The sequence below is a fragment of the Rosa chinensis genome, chromosome 7 (assembly GCF_002994745.2).
Source record: "Rosa chinensis cultivar Old Blush chromosome 7, RchiOBHm-V2, whole genome shotgun sequence".
NCBI classification, from domain to species: domain Eukaryota; kingdom Viridiplantae; phylum Streptophyta; class Magnoliopsida; order Rosales; family Rosaceae; genus Rosa; species Rosa chinensis.
The window spans coordinates 26,903,576-26,917,619 of record NC_037094.1 but is presented as its reverse complement, the minus strand read 5'-3'; the positions used below and the strand labels follow the sequence as shown (position 1 = coordinate 26,917,619).

General features: G+C 43.2%; 1 long non-coding RNA gene across 2 annotated transcripts; it reads right to left on the bottom strand.

The window, feature by feature from the left end:
* Nucleotides 1–4,555: 4,555 nt before the first annotated feature.
* LOC112175477 lies at nucleotides 4,556–7,643 on the bottom strand. 2 transcript variants are annotated; one of them, XR_002926462.2, is made up of 6 exons: nucleotides 7,262–7,643; nucleotides 5,602–6,884; nucleotides 5,440–5,519; nucleotides 5,252–5,326; nucleotides 5,085–5,169; nucleotides 4,556–4,880 (listed from the first exon to the last, which is right to left on the bottom strand). It is a non-coding gene; the product is annotated as an uncharacterized LOC112175477 (long non-coding RNA). The 2 variants fall into 2 exon arrangements; XR_005803915.1 differs by having other exon boundaries at nucleotides 5,440–6,884.
* Between the last annotated feature and the right edge of the window lie 6,401 nt (nucleotides 7,644–14,044).

Genomic DNA, 14,044 nt, shown 5'->3' with positions numbered 1-14,044 from the left:
ACTGAAATCTGGGGTACTGAACTGCTTGTGTCTCCAACGAATGACAATGTCCCCATTAAAAAACTGAAAATGCCAGTTCATTTTACTGCAAAGGCCCTAGGGGTTAAGGGAAGCTCAGGGTGGACTCATGGTCTCAAAGGAGGCATCTGTGCCCGAAACAAAAATCCACCAAAAACTTCAAAGATCCCAGCTGATGAAGTTTTGAAGGTACTCTATTCAGGTAAACCTCCTACCCCTAACCCAAAGGGAAAGGAGAAAGTTTAGAATGTGTTAGTACTTAGCCTACAGAATATTGGGGTCTACATGTCTAGATGCAAAGTTTCCTTGGTGTACCGCAATTGAGTGCTTTGGCACTGGAATTTTGTCTGCTATTGTTTTATGCTAGAATTCTTTTGTTCTGCTAGGCTTCTGAATAAAGGAGCGGATATGTTTTCAAGTGTAATGGCACCTATCACCCTTGGTGGGTACTATGTATTGTTATTCTATCCTGCGTTTGCTATGAATGAAATTCATTCTTCTTGTCAAAAAATATATATATTCCTTTTAAACTCGAAGCTTTCCATTAGTTCCTGATACATATGTTAGTTTTTCTATTTGTTTACTGATGATTTTTGGGATATTCTATTGGAATTGCCTCTAAACCTAGGATATTTCTTATGAACCAATCATTATATGATAAGTGCTTGTGTCCTAGATTTGATTGATATCAATATCATCTTTAATATTCAACAAGAAAAACCTGCATGCAGACACTAGTACTCTTGGATCTTTCTACTACAAAGTACTAGTAGGTCTTTTTCCTACTTAAGCTAATCGATTAGATATTTCGTTTCACTAATATTTGTTTATAATCACTTCGGTCGATTGTTCATTAGAAAAGAATATGTTGAGTTCGATAACTCTGAGACAAGAAGGCACTCACATAAAACAATCATATCAAATGGATTTTTAGTTAAATTATTGGTGAAATGCCAAACTGGTAAACTATAGATCTATAATATCATAGCAGGAAGTGCAAAAAGTGGATATTGTAAAATACTGGCATTGATATTATAGATCTAATGTTAGAGAAAATACTGGCATGCACGTATTTTTCAATATCCAGTGAAAAGATGTTAGAGAAAAAAAAGCATGTTTGGTGAAAATATTATTAATTTACTGATATTGGATTCTATACGTTCAATTGTTCATTAGTTATACTTAAGCATGTTTTCTCTAACATCTTTTCACTGGATATTGTAAAATACTGGCATGCACGGTTGGTATAATCTTGGTTCACTATATATTAGTTATCGTATCAAATATGGATCAACATTTTAAGAAGGGATCTACCGTTTCAAAAAAAAGAGTTTCTATTCATACTTCTAAAATTAGCATTTGGACCTCTTACTTTTTTGAATTAATGAATGACTTTATCAACTCACATAAAATGACAAATAAAGACACAATATGGAAAAATGATAATAATAAATATAAATTCTCTTCTTACCTCCCCACCATCTTTGACAAACCGAGCTATGTATTCATGTTTCATTTTACCCGGCAACAAAAAGAAGAAGAAGATGAAGAAAAGCCTATTCTTTTTCCGTTATTTGGATTTCACATATGACAACTTCAAATTTTATCGTAATTATATTCATTTTTTCTAATTCTTGAATCATATTTTGAAAACCTACCTAAAATCATATGCAGACAATATAGTAAAAGTGATGTTCAAAATTGTACGTATCTATTGTATGGTAGCTTGGTTGTGGCCATTAGTCTTTATCCAGATCTTTAGCTTTTCATTAGCATGTCATTGTGCATGCTCATGTTCTTAAGTTTTCATTTGCATTTTTTTTCATCATTTTTTGTCGTCATGTTAGAATCCTAATCAAGATGAATGGCATGTTTTCAACCTCATGCAACACCTTTGTTCAAACTTTTGAAAGAAACAGTATAACAATGGGTACTTTCTCGTTGAAATGAATTCTGACTACCCCTTCCTGAGGTTAAACCTCAGTTTTAATATGAGATGCGATCATCTTCCTATTACTCAAAGCAAAGACGTTCAAAAACCTAGGTATAAATTCATTGCCATAATCAATAGCTAGCAATAACTCTCCTTAATTGTGTTAGACTCTCAAGAAAAGTTCTTTATCATTTGGTGGTTCAAGCATGGGAGTGGAACTCACCCGGCAATGTTTTTGTTGAAGAACCCTAAATTTGATGATTATATGGGCTAATGGCATTTAGTGAAAATTGGGGGGTGGTGGGGTGTAAATTTACAAATTTACAAGGAGGTCCAAATGCTAATTTTGGAGGTATGAATAGAAACACCCTTCAAAAAAATAAAAAAATAATTAAAGATCCATCAAAGTAATATGATACGTAAGCTAATAATTTTTTTTTTTTTTTAATCGAAGGAGGTCAACCATTTATTGAAATTGAAATATTACAACGATACGATGCCAAAAGACATCAAGAAGAGAAGCAAACAGTGCAAAAAGAAAAATACTTTTGAAATATAAAAACTTAATAACGCAAGAGCAGCAACGTCAAGACGCCACATTGATTTTACACTGTGGATTGTAGCCTTGTAGTGAATTGAGTAGTCGGTGGTTTGACTACCCATTGAACTCCAACACACAAATTGACAAAAGTCAACTTGGCGCCGGAATGAAGGCACTCTCCCACCTAAAGATCGAAGCCGGTCAAGGTTGTTAGAACATGGCCATATTGGCAGACGATCTTTCACGAACAGATACCATAGAATAGGGTCCTGGATCGAATACTAGTAAAGCAAAAAAGCCCTATTCCAATGTAAAAAAACAAACAGCCCACAAAAGATAATGGGTTGCAGTCTAAGCCCAATGTCCACCCAGATCCCAGATCCGACCCGAATCCTAAATTCAGATCCAAAACTGTGGAGGCCCAAAACCTGCTGCTCGTGTCCACCTACTGCCGCTCCGCCCCAAGTCCAAATCAACTTGAGCCTAGAGCCCACTGGATCGATTCCCAGTCCCCACAGCATCTGGCCATACTACCCTGCCGCCGGTGACACTCCCCATATCCGTCAAACCGCTAAACGATGGCCCGTCGTCTGCCACACCACCCTGGCATCGAAGAACGTCGAGGACCCAAAACCGAACTCCAACATCACCCAGGATAGATCCACCAGTGGGGTACGACACCCACACCGTCGTGCAATCCAGCCAGAGGACAGCCCCGTTTCGCACCTACTGATTCCCTATCGCTTTAGCAGCACAGCCGAGAAGAGGAGACCCACTGAGATCAACAAGGCTTCTACCCAGATCCCACTTCTCCCAGTAATCACCGCTTACCTTTGAACTCGTACCAACAGAATTTTGGCCCGCCGACACCGCCCCAGCAGCGCCCAAACTCCTCTCCAAACATGCACTGCCTCCAATGACAACGAAGACAAAGACGAATAGGCTGAAGCCTAAAGGTTTCTCCATGAATGGATTAGGTATAGGTAACAACGAACAATAGGGCCGCCGCACCACAAACCCTAGCAGAGCGCTCTGCTAGGTCAGATTTAGGTTTAAGTCAATTATATCTACTAGAAGAAATGCAATAAATCTTATCATTCGCAACATTCTTCCAGCATCGACTTGCATGTCATCAAATTTCTCATAGCCAGTCGCCAAGGGCTAAATCTTTTTTCTCTTTAACTTCAGTTATTTTATTTTCTTATTTGACCAAGTTAGGAAATTATTGTTTGTTAACAACTTTTTAATAGAAAGAAAGGTTCATTTATAATCAATCCCACTATAAATGGTTGGGAAGAGTACTACACTTTATTTCACAGGCACATTTATGTTTTAATAACTTACTTTTTTTTTATTTTTAAGAGAAAGACAACGATTGGCATTATTAAATGATACTGAAGTATACAGTGAGTGGATGCAAAAAAGCATCGAAACAAAAACAATGAGCAAGCCGAGCAAAGATGCATTAACGCATCTAAATTTAAATATAACAAGAAAATGACAATATGTCTAAAGACGTCGAACAATGCAGTGCGTCAATTATTTGAGCAGTGGGGATTGCAATTGTAATCGTAATCGTAGTTGAGGAGATACACCATGCCAATCTAGTGTCAAAAAAAAAAAAAAAAAAAAGGAAGCTTCCAATACTAGAAAGATGTGAGCACTACTAGATTAAGGACCTAAGGGGGACACATCATATGTGTGCCAATTGGTGCCTATAGGGACACATATGTGTGCCCATTGATGCAAAGGGAACACATAGCCAATTTGTGTCTATTGCTAGTGTTCCTATTGCTAAATGGAACACATAATTTATGTGTTCCTAAATAACAAAGTGGGACCCATGGTTTCTCAAACTACAAATGTAGTACAAATACCATATATTTGTACAAATACACTACACCTATTGGGGACACTTTAGCTATCTGTGCCCATTGGGAGAATTTTTATTTCTTTTGGCTCCCCCCCCCCCCCCCCCCCCCTAATGGGGAATAATTGCAAACCCAAGAAAAAAAATTCAATATTCATTAAATACCACAACAGTAAATAATACAAGAGAATAGTAATCACACAATCCTGCTATATCTTTTTCATTAAACTCAAATTTCCAACAATACATCAACAAATTCCAAAACATTGTATTACATTCTCTCCCCAAAACAACTAAACTCAAATTTTGAACTTTAGAGTAGAGAGAGAGAGAAACTATTTACCAGCATAATTAATATATATATATATAGGTGCAGTCCTTTCATCAGCAGGATTTGAAGAAGCAAGTGAATTCTATAATTTCAGCTCTTCCTTCTAAGTTGATGAGAAGATGAGATGCTTCCACAGGTTATGAAGGTCGTTTAGATTGGATCTTGACCTCTTTGATGCATTCGTTACCTACATGAGGACATGCTCAAGTCCATCAAATAGATTAAACAGAACCATCAAATAATTTCACTATAAGAACACACGTTGGTCCCTACAAAATTTACAAGTTCCATTTTGTGCTCAGACATAAAAATCATTGTACAATGGTATTGTCTATTATCTAATTGTTTGAACTTTGAGTGTGATTTTCTTTAATAGTCTCAGAACACTCACCTGCACTGTATTATTGCCAAGATCCAGCAACCGAAATGCAATAATAAAGACAAAAGCTGCCCTTTTTCTGGTACCTTTGAAGGTTCTGCATTTTCTTACATGAGTTGGCTAACAGTAGATGAATTTTTTCAATATAAAATGCAAAGAATCAAAAGAAAGCAACCGACCTGCAATGCTCGTGTGTATCTACTAATAAGTATCTAATGTCTGGGCTTTAACAGTAGATGACTTTTTTTTTTAAGCTGCAACAGATTAGGAAGTTTTTTCAGGGCTTAAGCAAAGCTTCTTCTTGAACATCAAAGCACTTTGGTAATTAAATGCAGGAAAGAAAGAAAAGAATTAAAGAAAGCACTACATTTAGAGGTGGAGCAGAGTAAATGTATGATAGCAATGATCCACCCAGAGCAAGGTAAAAGACTGTTGGGAAATCATGTCCTGCATTAAATGGACACCATTTCATCATTGAAATCCATCCAAATATCTGTACAAGAGCCAGTCCACCATTTACATTACTTACCCACACATCCAATATACCAGCTGACACAAGACCTCCTAAAAGCAGTACCCAGATTTGAGTATAACTTGACGGAATTCAAGAAGGAAAAAGAAAAAAAGAACAAGATAACAAAATTCAGTCACTGTCGATGGTTATCCATACATAGTTCAGTGAATTACATCGCTACCATTTAGTATCTAAACATATTAAGACAGGAGAGGTACAAGTACAATTGATTAATTTTTTGTTCGAACCAGGGATTTCAAATTTTCCACGGCCTCTTGCTCAAATTTCCTTTTCATTGAGCTAAGAAGATATATTATTTTTGGTTCTTGGACATGCGTCAAAGTTTCCATGCCCCAGACCTAAATGTTAATAATGCAATCTACAATAGTCTAATACAAGCGCAAAAGGAGTTGAGAGACTTAGAGAGGTAGTATACTCTACACTATCCTTCTACTTTTAGTATTGCAATCACTAAAAGCACTCTGCAGATAACAAATTCTGAACTCTTTTCAATGGAAGATTGTAAAAAGAGAACGGGGAAAAACCCATTAGACATAGTTTTCTAGGTGTAAAACCTATAGCTCCAAAGAAGTCAAATTCTCAGACTCAAATCAATGGACAATAATTTCCTGATCACTGAGCCAGCTCCTCTCAAGTCCTTCACAGTTTCAAATAAAGGAACCACACGCAGCCTGTTCCAAGATATATGAAAACTCTGTTTTGTATATAGTGTAATTACAATTTTAACATCAGTAATGAAAAACTTACAGGCTTCAATTTAATTCCCGATTTAAGAAAAGAAAATTTCAGTCTTCCCCTTCCTACTTTAATATCTTACCCATAAAAGTCGAAGATGCTAAGTAACCATGGACTACATAAGTATGAGGTGATCCATAGCAAGTAACATAAATTTAATTGGAGAAGAAACCACCTTTTAATACCAAGCCTATCTATTTTCTATGCAATGGAGAATCAAGATGGATCATAAAGGTGCTTAACAACTACAGCTACATTTGATGTGCAAACGAATTAACAAAATGACAGTATTGTGAAAATTACCATCATTTTCTATAAATCTAAAGAAAAAATCCAATGAATAAACGAACTGCAAATATCAGATGGTGAAACAAAAAGGTTACCATCGAGGAAGAATGTAACTAAAGAAGGACCATTATTTAATCTAGTAGTATCAACATAGAGCATACTTAGGTTCCACCAGGACATGGCTTTCCTATCTCTCCACTAACGGCAAGTCGTGCATCTTTTTGCAAAAGCTCCACAGCAAGGACATCACTTGCCTGCCAATTACAACGTACATGGTAGCATTTTTGTCAATTTTAACAAACAATTCATGTATAGAAACTTTGCAACTGGAAATTGAAGTTTCTTCGCCTTGTAATTGCAAAGGTGGAATACGAATCAATAATGAAAGTCGTATGCCATACGTTAGATGCCATGGAAATCACATACGCTCCAAGCGAATCACTCCCAAGAGAACGGGGGAGAACTCAGTTCAATTGAAATTACTCAATCAAATAACCAATTACTCAATTGAAACCCTAAAATCCCCAATTACTCAATTCAATGCACAAACTACCTACCCTCGACAATTAAACTGAAACCCAGACCTTCAATTTCACACAAACAATAATGGAGGAAGAGAATATTGAAGTACCTGAAGTGGTCGATGGCGCCGGAGCAGTCTTTCATTCTTAACCATAGCCATTGCCCGGCACCAAATACCCTACCAAAACGCTTTGATAAACCAGAAGAACAGAGTGGGACTGTGGTTCGATAAAGATATGGCAAATTGAGAGACTTTTGGGACAAGTCTCCATATGGGTATTCTAGTTTCAAAAGATATTGACAGAGCGAGAGAGGGCAACTACTGTCGGTGGTGATACGAATCTGGAGGAGGAGTCATGGGTGGCCACCGCTGGAACTACCGTTGCTCTTTGCTGGAGAGGGTAGCACCATATCAGAGAGAGAGAGAGAGAGAGAGAGTGCGTGTATGTGATATGAGTTTAGGTATACAAACTACAAAGGAGTGAAGGTTCTAAATAAATAAATAAAAAAGGACGTTTTCGTATGAATTGGTCTGCATTGTGGGGCTAAATTTTGAATGGGGACACTTATTGTGTGCCTAAAATTTTCAATAGGCACATATGGTGTGCCTTTTTATCAGTTTTGGAGACACATAACTCATCTGTCCCTACATATGTGTGCCCTCGAGGCTTCCAACAGATCGAAGGTGACCAAGGTATTCAACATTCTAGAAAGAATCAAGAAGGCCTAGAATGCCTGTCCGATCCATATATATCCTCAACTATTGCTGTGAGAGAATGTACATGTAAAAGGTGTTTGGCTCCAAAACCAGTTGGCTTGCAAACTATCTCTTTTGGGCGAGTGATTGCGCAGGCGTGCCAGCACCGCGGGGTGCAGTCGTTGGGGTAGTCCCTTGACCTGACTTCTTCTTCAAGCGCTGTGGATGAGGAGAGCACCAACCTCGTCACAGGGTTCTTCTCTTGCCTTTCGGGAAAGGACTTTTGCCTTACGGATAAGGACTTTGGTTGTGATCTCTTTGCGTTCACCGTATCGATACTCAACGTTGTAGGTTGAGCAGAGCAATCACTGGGAAGTTGTGAGAAAGCACGAGTTTTGCTAAAGCGTGACTTTAGCTTCGCTGGGTTGCGAAGGCGTTACCCTTGCTTCGCTGGGTTGTATCAGTGGCAGTAGTACTGGCAGTCAGCTCGCGAGGAGACTAGGACTGGAAGCACGGGCGCCGGGTTTCAACGAGGTTGAAGGTTTGCTCCAAGGAGGCTTTGTAATCGCTGGGATTGATTGATTTGAGAGAGCTCCTTTCTGTGTCCTTGAACCCTAGTATTTATACCTAGGTCTTCGACTGTTCCTTGCTACCGAAGGATTATTGATTGAAGCTTCCTATTCAATCTCTGCTACTCAACTCCAATAAGGTTTCGTTTTCCTTATGGATTACGGAATGGGCGAAGCTGTAACCCAAACCTAAGTAGGCTTATTTTTGGGCCGCATGTATCGGCCCGCTACGCTAAATCCACTAAAGGATCTTGCCAAAATTACTTTTGGGCTCAAACATTGCCCCCCAGGCCGCGAAATCAGGCCCGCTGGAGTGTAACTGATTGAAGGGGACTTAGAAAAACGTGCCGGTCGCTTGAAACGATGCCATTACTGAAGGTCGCGTCCTTTCGTTCGTGAAACGCTTTCTGTCGCATCGTTTCCCTCACAAAATCCTTTATTTAAACTCACAGCCGCAACCTTGTCACTTCAGAAACCCTTCCAGTCTCTTAAGCCTAGAAAAAACCATTTCCGCCAAAATATTCTCTGCACACTAACCAGAAATGGCTCCCCCTAAGAAAATCATCATTGATCAGGAAGAAGAATTAAATGAAAATGCCACTCGGACTTGGGGCACCAGCATCGGTGCCCGCATTCATCTTGAAACCTCAATTCATCGACCCCTACTCCTTCGTTTTCCCGATCATCACGCCGGGTTAGGCCCAGCACTGCAGGGCGTTATTCCGAACGATGTCATCGCTCTATACGGCCTTCCCATTCGCCGGCCCATTCCAGTCCTCCGAAGGACTCCTGGAGACTTTAGCGGTTGGGGTGCCCAGAACCATCGAGCCAAGATAGGGAATTGGCCATCTTCCATTAGTGCACAGGAGATTTCCTGGTATCGCGAGACGCGGGCACGAGATCTAGCTCGCTGGAACGCGGCAGGTATCACCCATACTATCGATTTGTGTTTCCATCTTCCTCGCGGTGGTAATCGCTCGCCGCTCGCTGCTTTCCTCTGTTTTTGGAACACGCCACCAACACATTTGACTTTAGATTTGGTCAAATGAGCATCACTCTGTTGGATATCCTCGCCATCACTGGCTTGCCCATCGATGGTGAGCCTTATGTGCACGGCCAATTTGACTCTGTCAACTTCACCTCAACTATGGCCCAACACGGTCGCAGCGCTCACAGTGGCTCCTACCCGCGCTGGTTGGCGTATTACAGCCGGGAACACAACGCGACCGGTGGAATCTCCTTCCTTGAGTACTGGCTGTGTAAGTTCATATTCTGCACCTCTTCCTGTAAGCCCACTGGCACCTGGACCTTCTTAGCAACGGCCCTCTACAACGGCCGCAACATTGGGCTCGGTCAACCGGTACTGGGAGCCCTCTACCGCATGCTGTACCAAGCGACGATGCACCCATTTGAGACCAACATATCTGGGCCCTTCTGGATTCTAGATTTCTGGATCCAGACCTACTTTCAACTCTTCCGCCGCGAAGATATCCCGCTACTTCCACCGGCCGACCAACTCTTAGGTCGATGGTTCTGCCGCGAGGACAAGTACTCATCTCCTCCTTATTCTGAATGTTTTTCTTATCTGTACTTGCTGGATGATATGCCGTACTGTGACCTAATTCTGAGTAGAAGATTCCCATCTGTGCTCGAATATGGCTTTCTTCCTGGCGATCCTCGCTATTCCGACCGCGCTCGCCTGGCTTTTCGCAGCGCGGTCTCTTGTTCGGATATTAGGCTCACCGCCGAAGAACTCAGCTACGAGCTCTATGCTCCTAATCATTTCGCCCGTCAGTTCGGCCTTATCCAATTGGTATCGGTCCCTTTATACGACGCTTGGAACTTCAACACCTCTTGGCGCAAATTCTGGCCCCCCTCAGGGCCCCCGCCGGCACAAAGCACACTTGCGCTAGTCGATCTCCCTGATTGGGCCCAGGTCATTGATGCTGTAGACGGAACTGAGGAAGGCTATGAGATTTGGTGGGCGGAAGTCTCCGTCAATTGCTGGACCCCTCCAGACGACGAACTCTTTGCAACTATCTTTGGCGAGCTGAGGAATCCTTATCCTGTCGATGTCGACCTGCTCGCTCGCTTTTCTGAAGACATTACTGGGCCCCGGCCGCTTCAAGTGATCCGTCCGGCGCGAGTTCCTCGCCCGGCCCAGGCTAGAATCGTAATTCGCAAACCTCTGGCGGAGGTAAGTATTATAATTTTACCCTCTGCAAGTTCCTTCGTTGTTCACTCCGGTTACTCACATTTCTTTATACTAGGGGAGTGCGCCGCGCCCTGGCCGCCGCACAATCAGTGCTTCCCCGGCCGCCGGACAATCTGGAAAACAGAAAGCAGTGCTCGCTGAACCTGCAGCCGGAGATTCTTCTTCTTCTGATGACGACGATCCACAAACCGTAAGAAATCCTCTATCCTCAGGATCTCGTTCTGTGGGTTAAGTCCTAACTCCTTGATTTTGACAGGTCGCAGCTGTTCTAGCACGCAAGCGCAGCCGCTCGGACCCTCGTGCTGACCCCTGGGCAGAAGACGAACCACCGGCTGACCGATTGGTAAGAAGCAATGAGCTCACTCAAAGCATTATCCACACATTCGCCCGGACTTCCGTAACCTTCTCTTTTGCAGGTTCGTCGCCGGCCGTCTGGAACCGCTGGGGAGGGCTCTTCAGCTGCCAGTCAAGGAACGACTGATTCACAAGCGCCGGCGCCTGTGGGCCCCGAAAACCTTCCACCTCCTATCAACACCGTTGGCGACTCGGCCGCAATTCCTGTGCAGATCATAGAGGACAGTTCACCCGAGCCGGAAGGGAATGCACCCCCGCCAGATGCATCGCCTAATCTTGACCCCAACGCGGCAGTTGGAGAACCTGCCACAACACCAACTACAGACGAGTCTTCAGCTGCACAGGTAACCCCCATTCCAAAATCCCTGCCTCATCTCTTGATTGACCCTGTGTATCTTAATAGACTTTCCCCAATCATAGAGTAACGTTCCTGCTGAGGAGATCGCTGTCGCTGATCCTGCTGAGCCCGCTGGTGAAAGCACGGTGGCTCAAGAACCTGCCCCCCAGGCTCCAGAAGTAGGAGCTGAGATAATTGTAGCGGCCCAAATCGTCGAGCCCCAAGAAGTCCCTGCCTCGGCCGCTGTTGATGCTAGCGCTATTACCCTTGTTCAGCCTCCCGAACCTCCTAACAGGCTGGAAAGGCTTGTTCGCATACTCGAAGTGGCTCCTCCAGGAGTCATAGACGAAGCGAGGGAAGGTCTACAACGACTTCTGGGCCCTGACATTTTACTACCGGGCGCGTCTGCCAGAGCTCAAGAATATTTGATGGTGCTTCGCCGCGAGCGCACTATCACTGATGCTGAATTTGTTGAGGTATACGAGCTCCTACAAAACCTCCCTGCGCGGATTAATGAGAGAACGATCGCGGCCGCGCAGGCTAGGCAAGTTCAGGCTCACTATCGCGGCCTTGCGCAACAAGCAGAGGCATCTCGCGACTCCTTAGGTGATCGAGCTGTTCGCGTCAAGGACCTACGGATCTCGCAGAACCACCTTCAAACCCACATTCAGGATCTGCAAGCCCAACTGATCGAAGCAAAGGCCCAGTTGGTGGTGGTGACGGCCCAACTTGAGCAGGAAGAACCTCAGATAGAGCAACCCTTAGCAGCCTTCGAAGCGATGACTCAGAACTTGGCTCAAGCACGCGAAGCCGTCCGACAAGCGGAACGAGCTGCTGCTGACACTAGTTTTCGTTTAGATGAACACTTACTTCGCTTGACTCATGCGGGTCGTAAACTTTAGGCCTCTTACTTGGGGCCCAGTTCGCTTTGTATGAACAAACCAATATTTAATGTTTAATATTTAGCCCGCTTCGCTCGGCCCAATTATCACTTACAGTCTAACAATTAATGATAAGTAAAACCGTTGAAAGGATAAGCCCAATTTGGGCGGTTACCTCCTTGGAGACTGTCCTGCCTCCCACGCGTTTTCAATATCTTCCATTTCCGAGATTATAGCATTTAACTGCATTGATTCTCTCATTGATGGCGTTGAAAATGCCTCAACTGCTTATCGCGCGGTGTAGAGTTGGTCCTATAAATACCGGTTTCCAAAGAAAAGCGATAACCAAACCAATATGTCTTCCCCACAGATACCCTCGCAAGACCTGTTGCTCTTTCTTCAGTTTCTAAAATCTTCCCTTCATGATTTCAACCTTAGCCACAATATTCTTAGGCTTCATGGCTTAATCTCAAGACCTGGATAGGCCTCATGGCCTAATCTCAGGTCCAGTGGCATGTCTTTGGTTTCTGAAAATCTGGATGAACTTGCCAGTCTCAGTTAAACTGAAGAACACGCCACCCTCCTAACGCGGCAGAACCAGATTCTGAAGAGGCTGTCTCTTCAGATCGTCCGCGCGGAGCATGGGGCAGAAGGGCGGAAGGCCACTTTGAGGCCGCCTGCTCCTCTCCCGCGGTCTACCTCCGGGGCCTGGGTGCGAGGCTTCTGTTTTTCCCCGGGAGGTAGATGTGGTTGTGAGTCGCGCTCGCTCCGGACCCCAACTCCTGCCTGGAAGAAAGGCTCAAGGAAGGAAAATGATGGATTATTTCCTTCCCCCTTCTTCTAGTACCAATGACAGCAGTGGCGACTCAGATCGGAGGAGGATCTGAGTAAAGGGGGAAAGAGTGCTCTGAGGTAGCGCCCAGATCCTTCTCCTTGCAACCCGATCCGGTCACTTTTAAATTTACGTTCCTGTCAAAGCCACTTTTGGCCTTGTAATTGCATGCGAAATTGTATTGCTCTATTCTGTTGTATGCTTCTGGCCGCAAAGCCACTTTATGTATGAAATTCCTGCTTTAAACAGAAATCTGCAAAATTTGTTAGTCTAAAACAAAGCCTCTTGTATAGGCATCTATTCTTCACACACTTTGTCAAGCCATTGAAAAAATTTGAGGTTAACTGGTATAACTTGGATAATACAATAATGATAAAATAAAGCCTCATTTATAGGCTGTTACATATGGAGTTGCCCCCCAATGTTCATCGGGGAGGCAGAGATAAGAATTATAGGCCACAGAGAAAAGGCTGAATGATGCGAGTCGATGAAGATTAAGTTTGCCCCCCAGCCGGGGCAAGAACAGGATCAGGTGGATCTTCGAACTCCCAGACACTTGGGTAATATTTCTTCAGGAAACGGCCGTTAATAGGGTTGCGATAGATGTCGCCATCGACGTCTCGGAGGTAAAAAGCTCCGCGCTCCAAGATCCGGTGGATAACAAAGGGCCCCTCCCATCGCGGCGTCCATTTACCGTGACCGTGTAACTAGCGACCGTGTAACTTTTCGCCGAAGGGTTAAATGGCCTTCCAGACGAGGTCACCCTCTTTGTAACTACGACCACGCGTCCGCTTATCATAGGCGCGGGCGATACGTTGTTTTTCCAGCACCAAATTGTCCAAAGCTGCCAAGCGCTGCTCGCTTAAATCTTCGTGCTCCTGCCACATTGCTTGAACGTAATCCTCGCCGATCAAATGATGCTGTTCTTGCACGCGTAGAGAATGAACGTTAATTTCTAATGGTAAGACAGCGTCATGACCGAACATAAGTGCATACGGCGTCGTGGT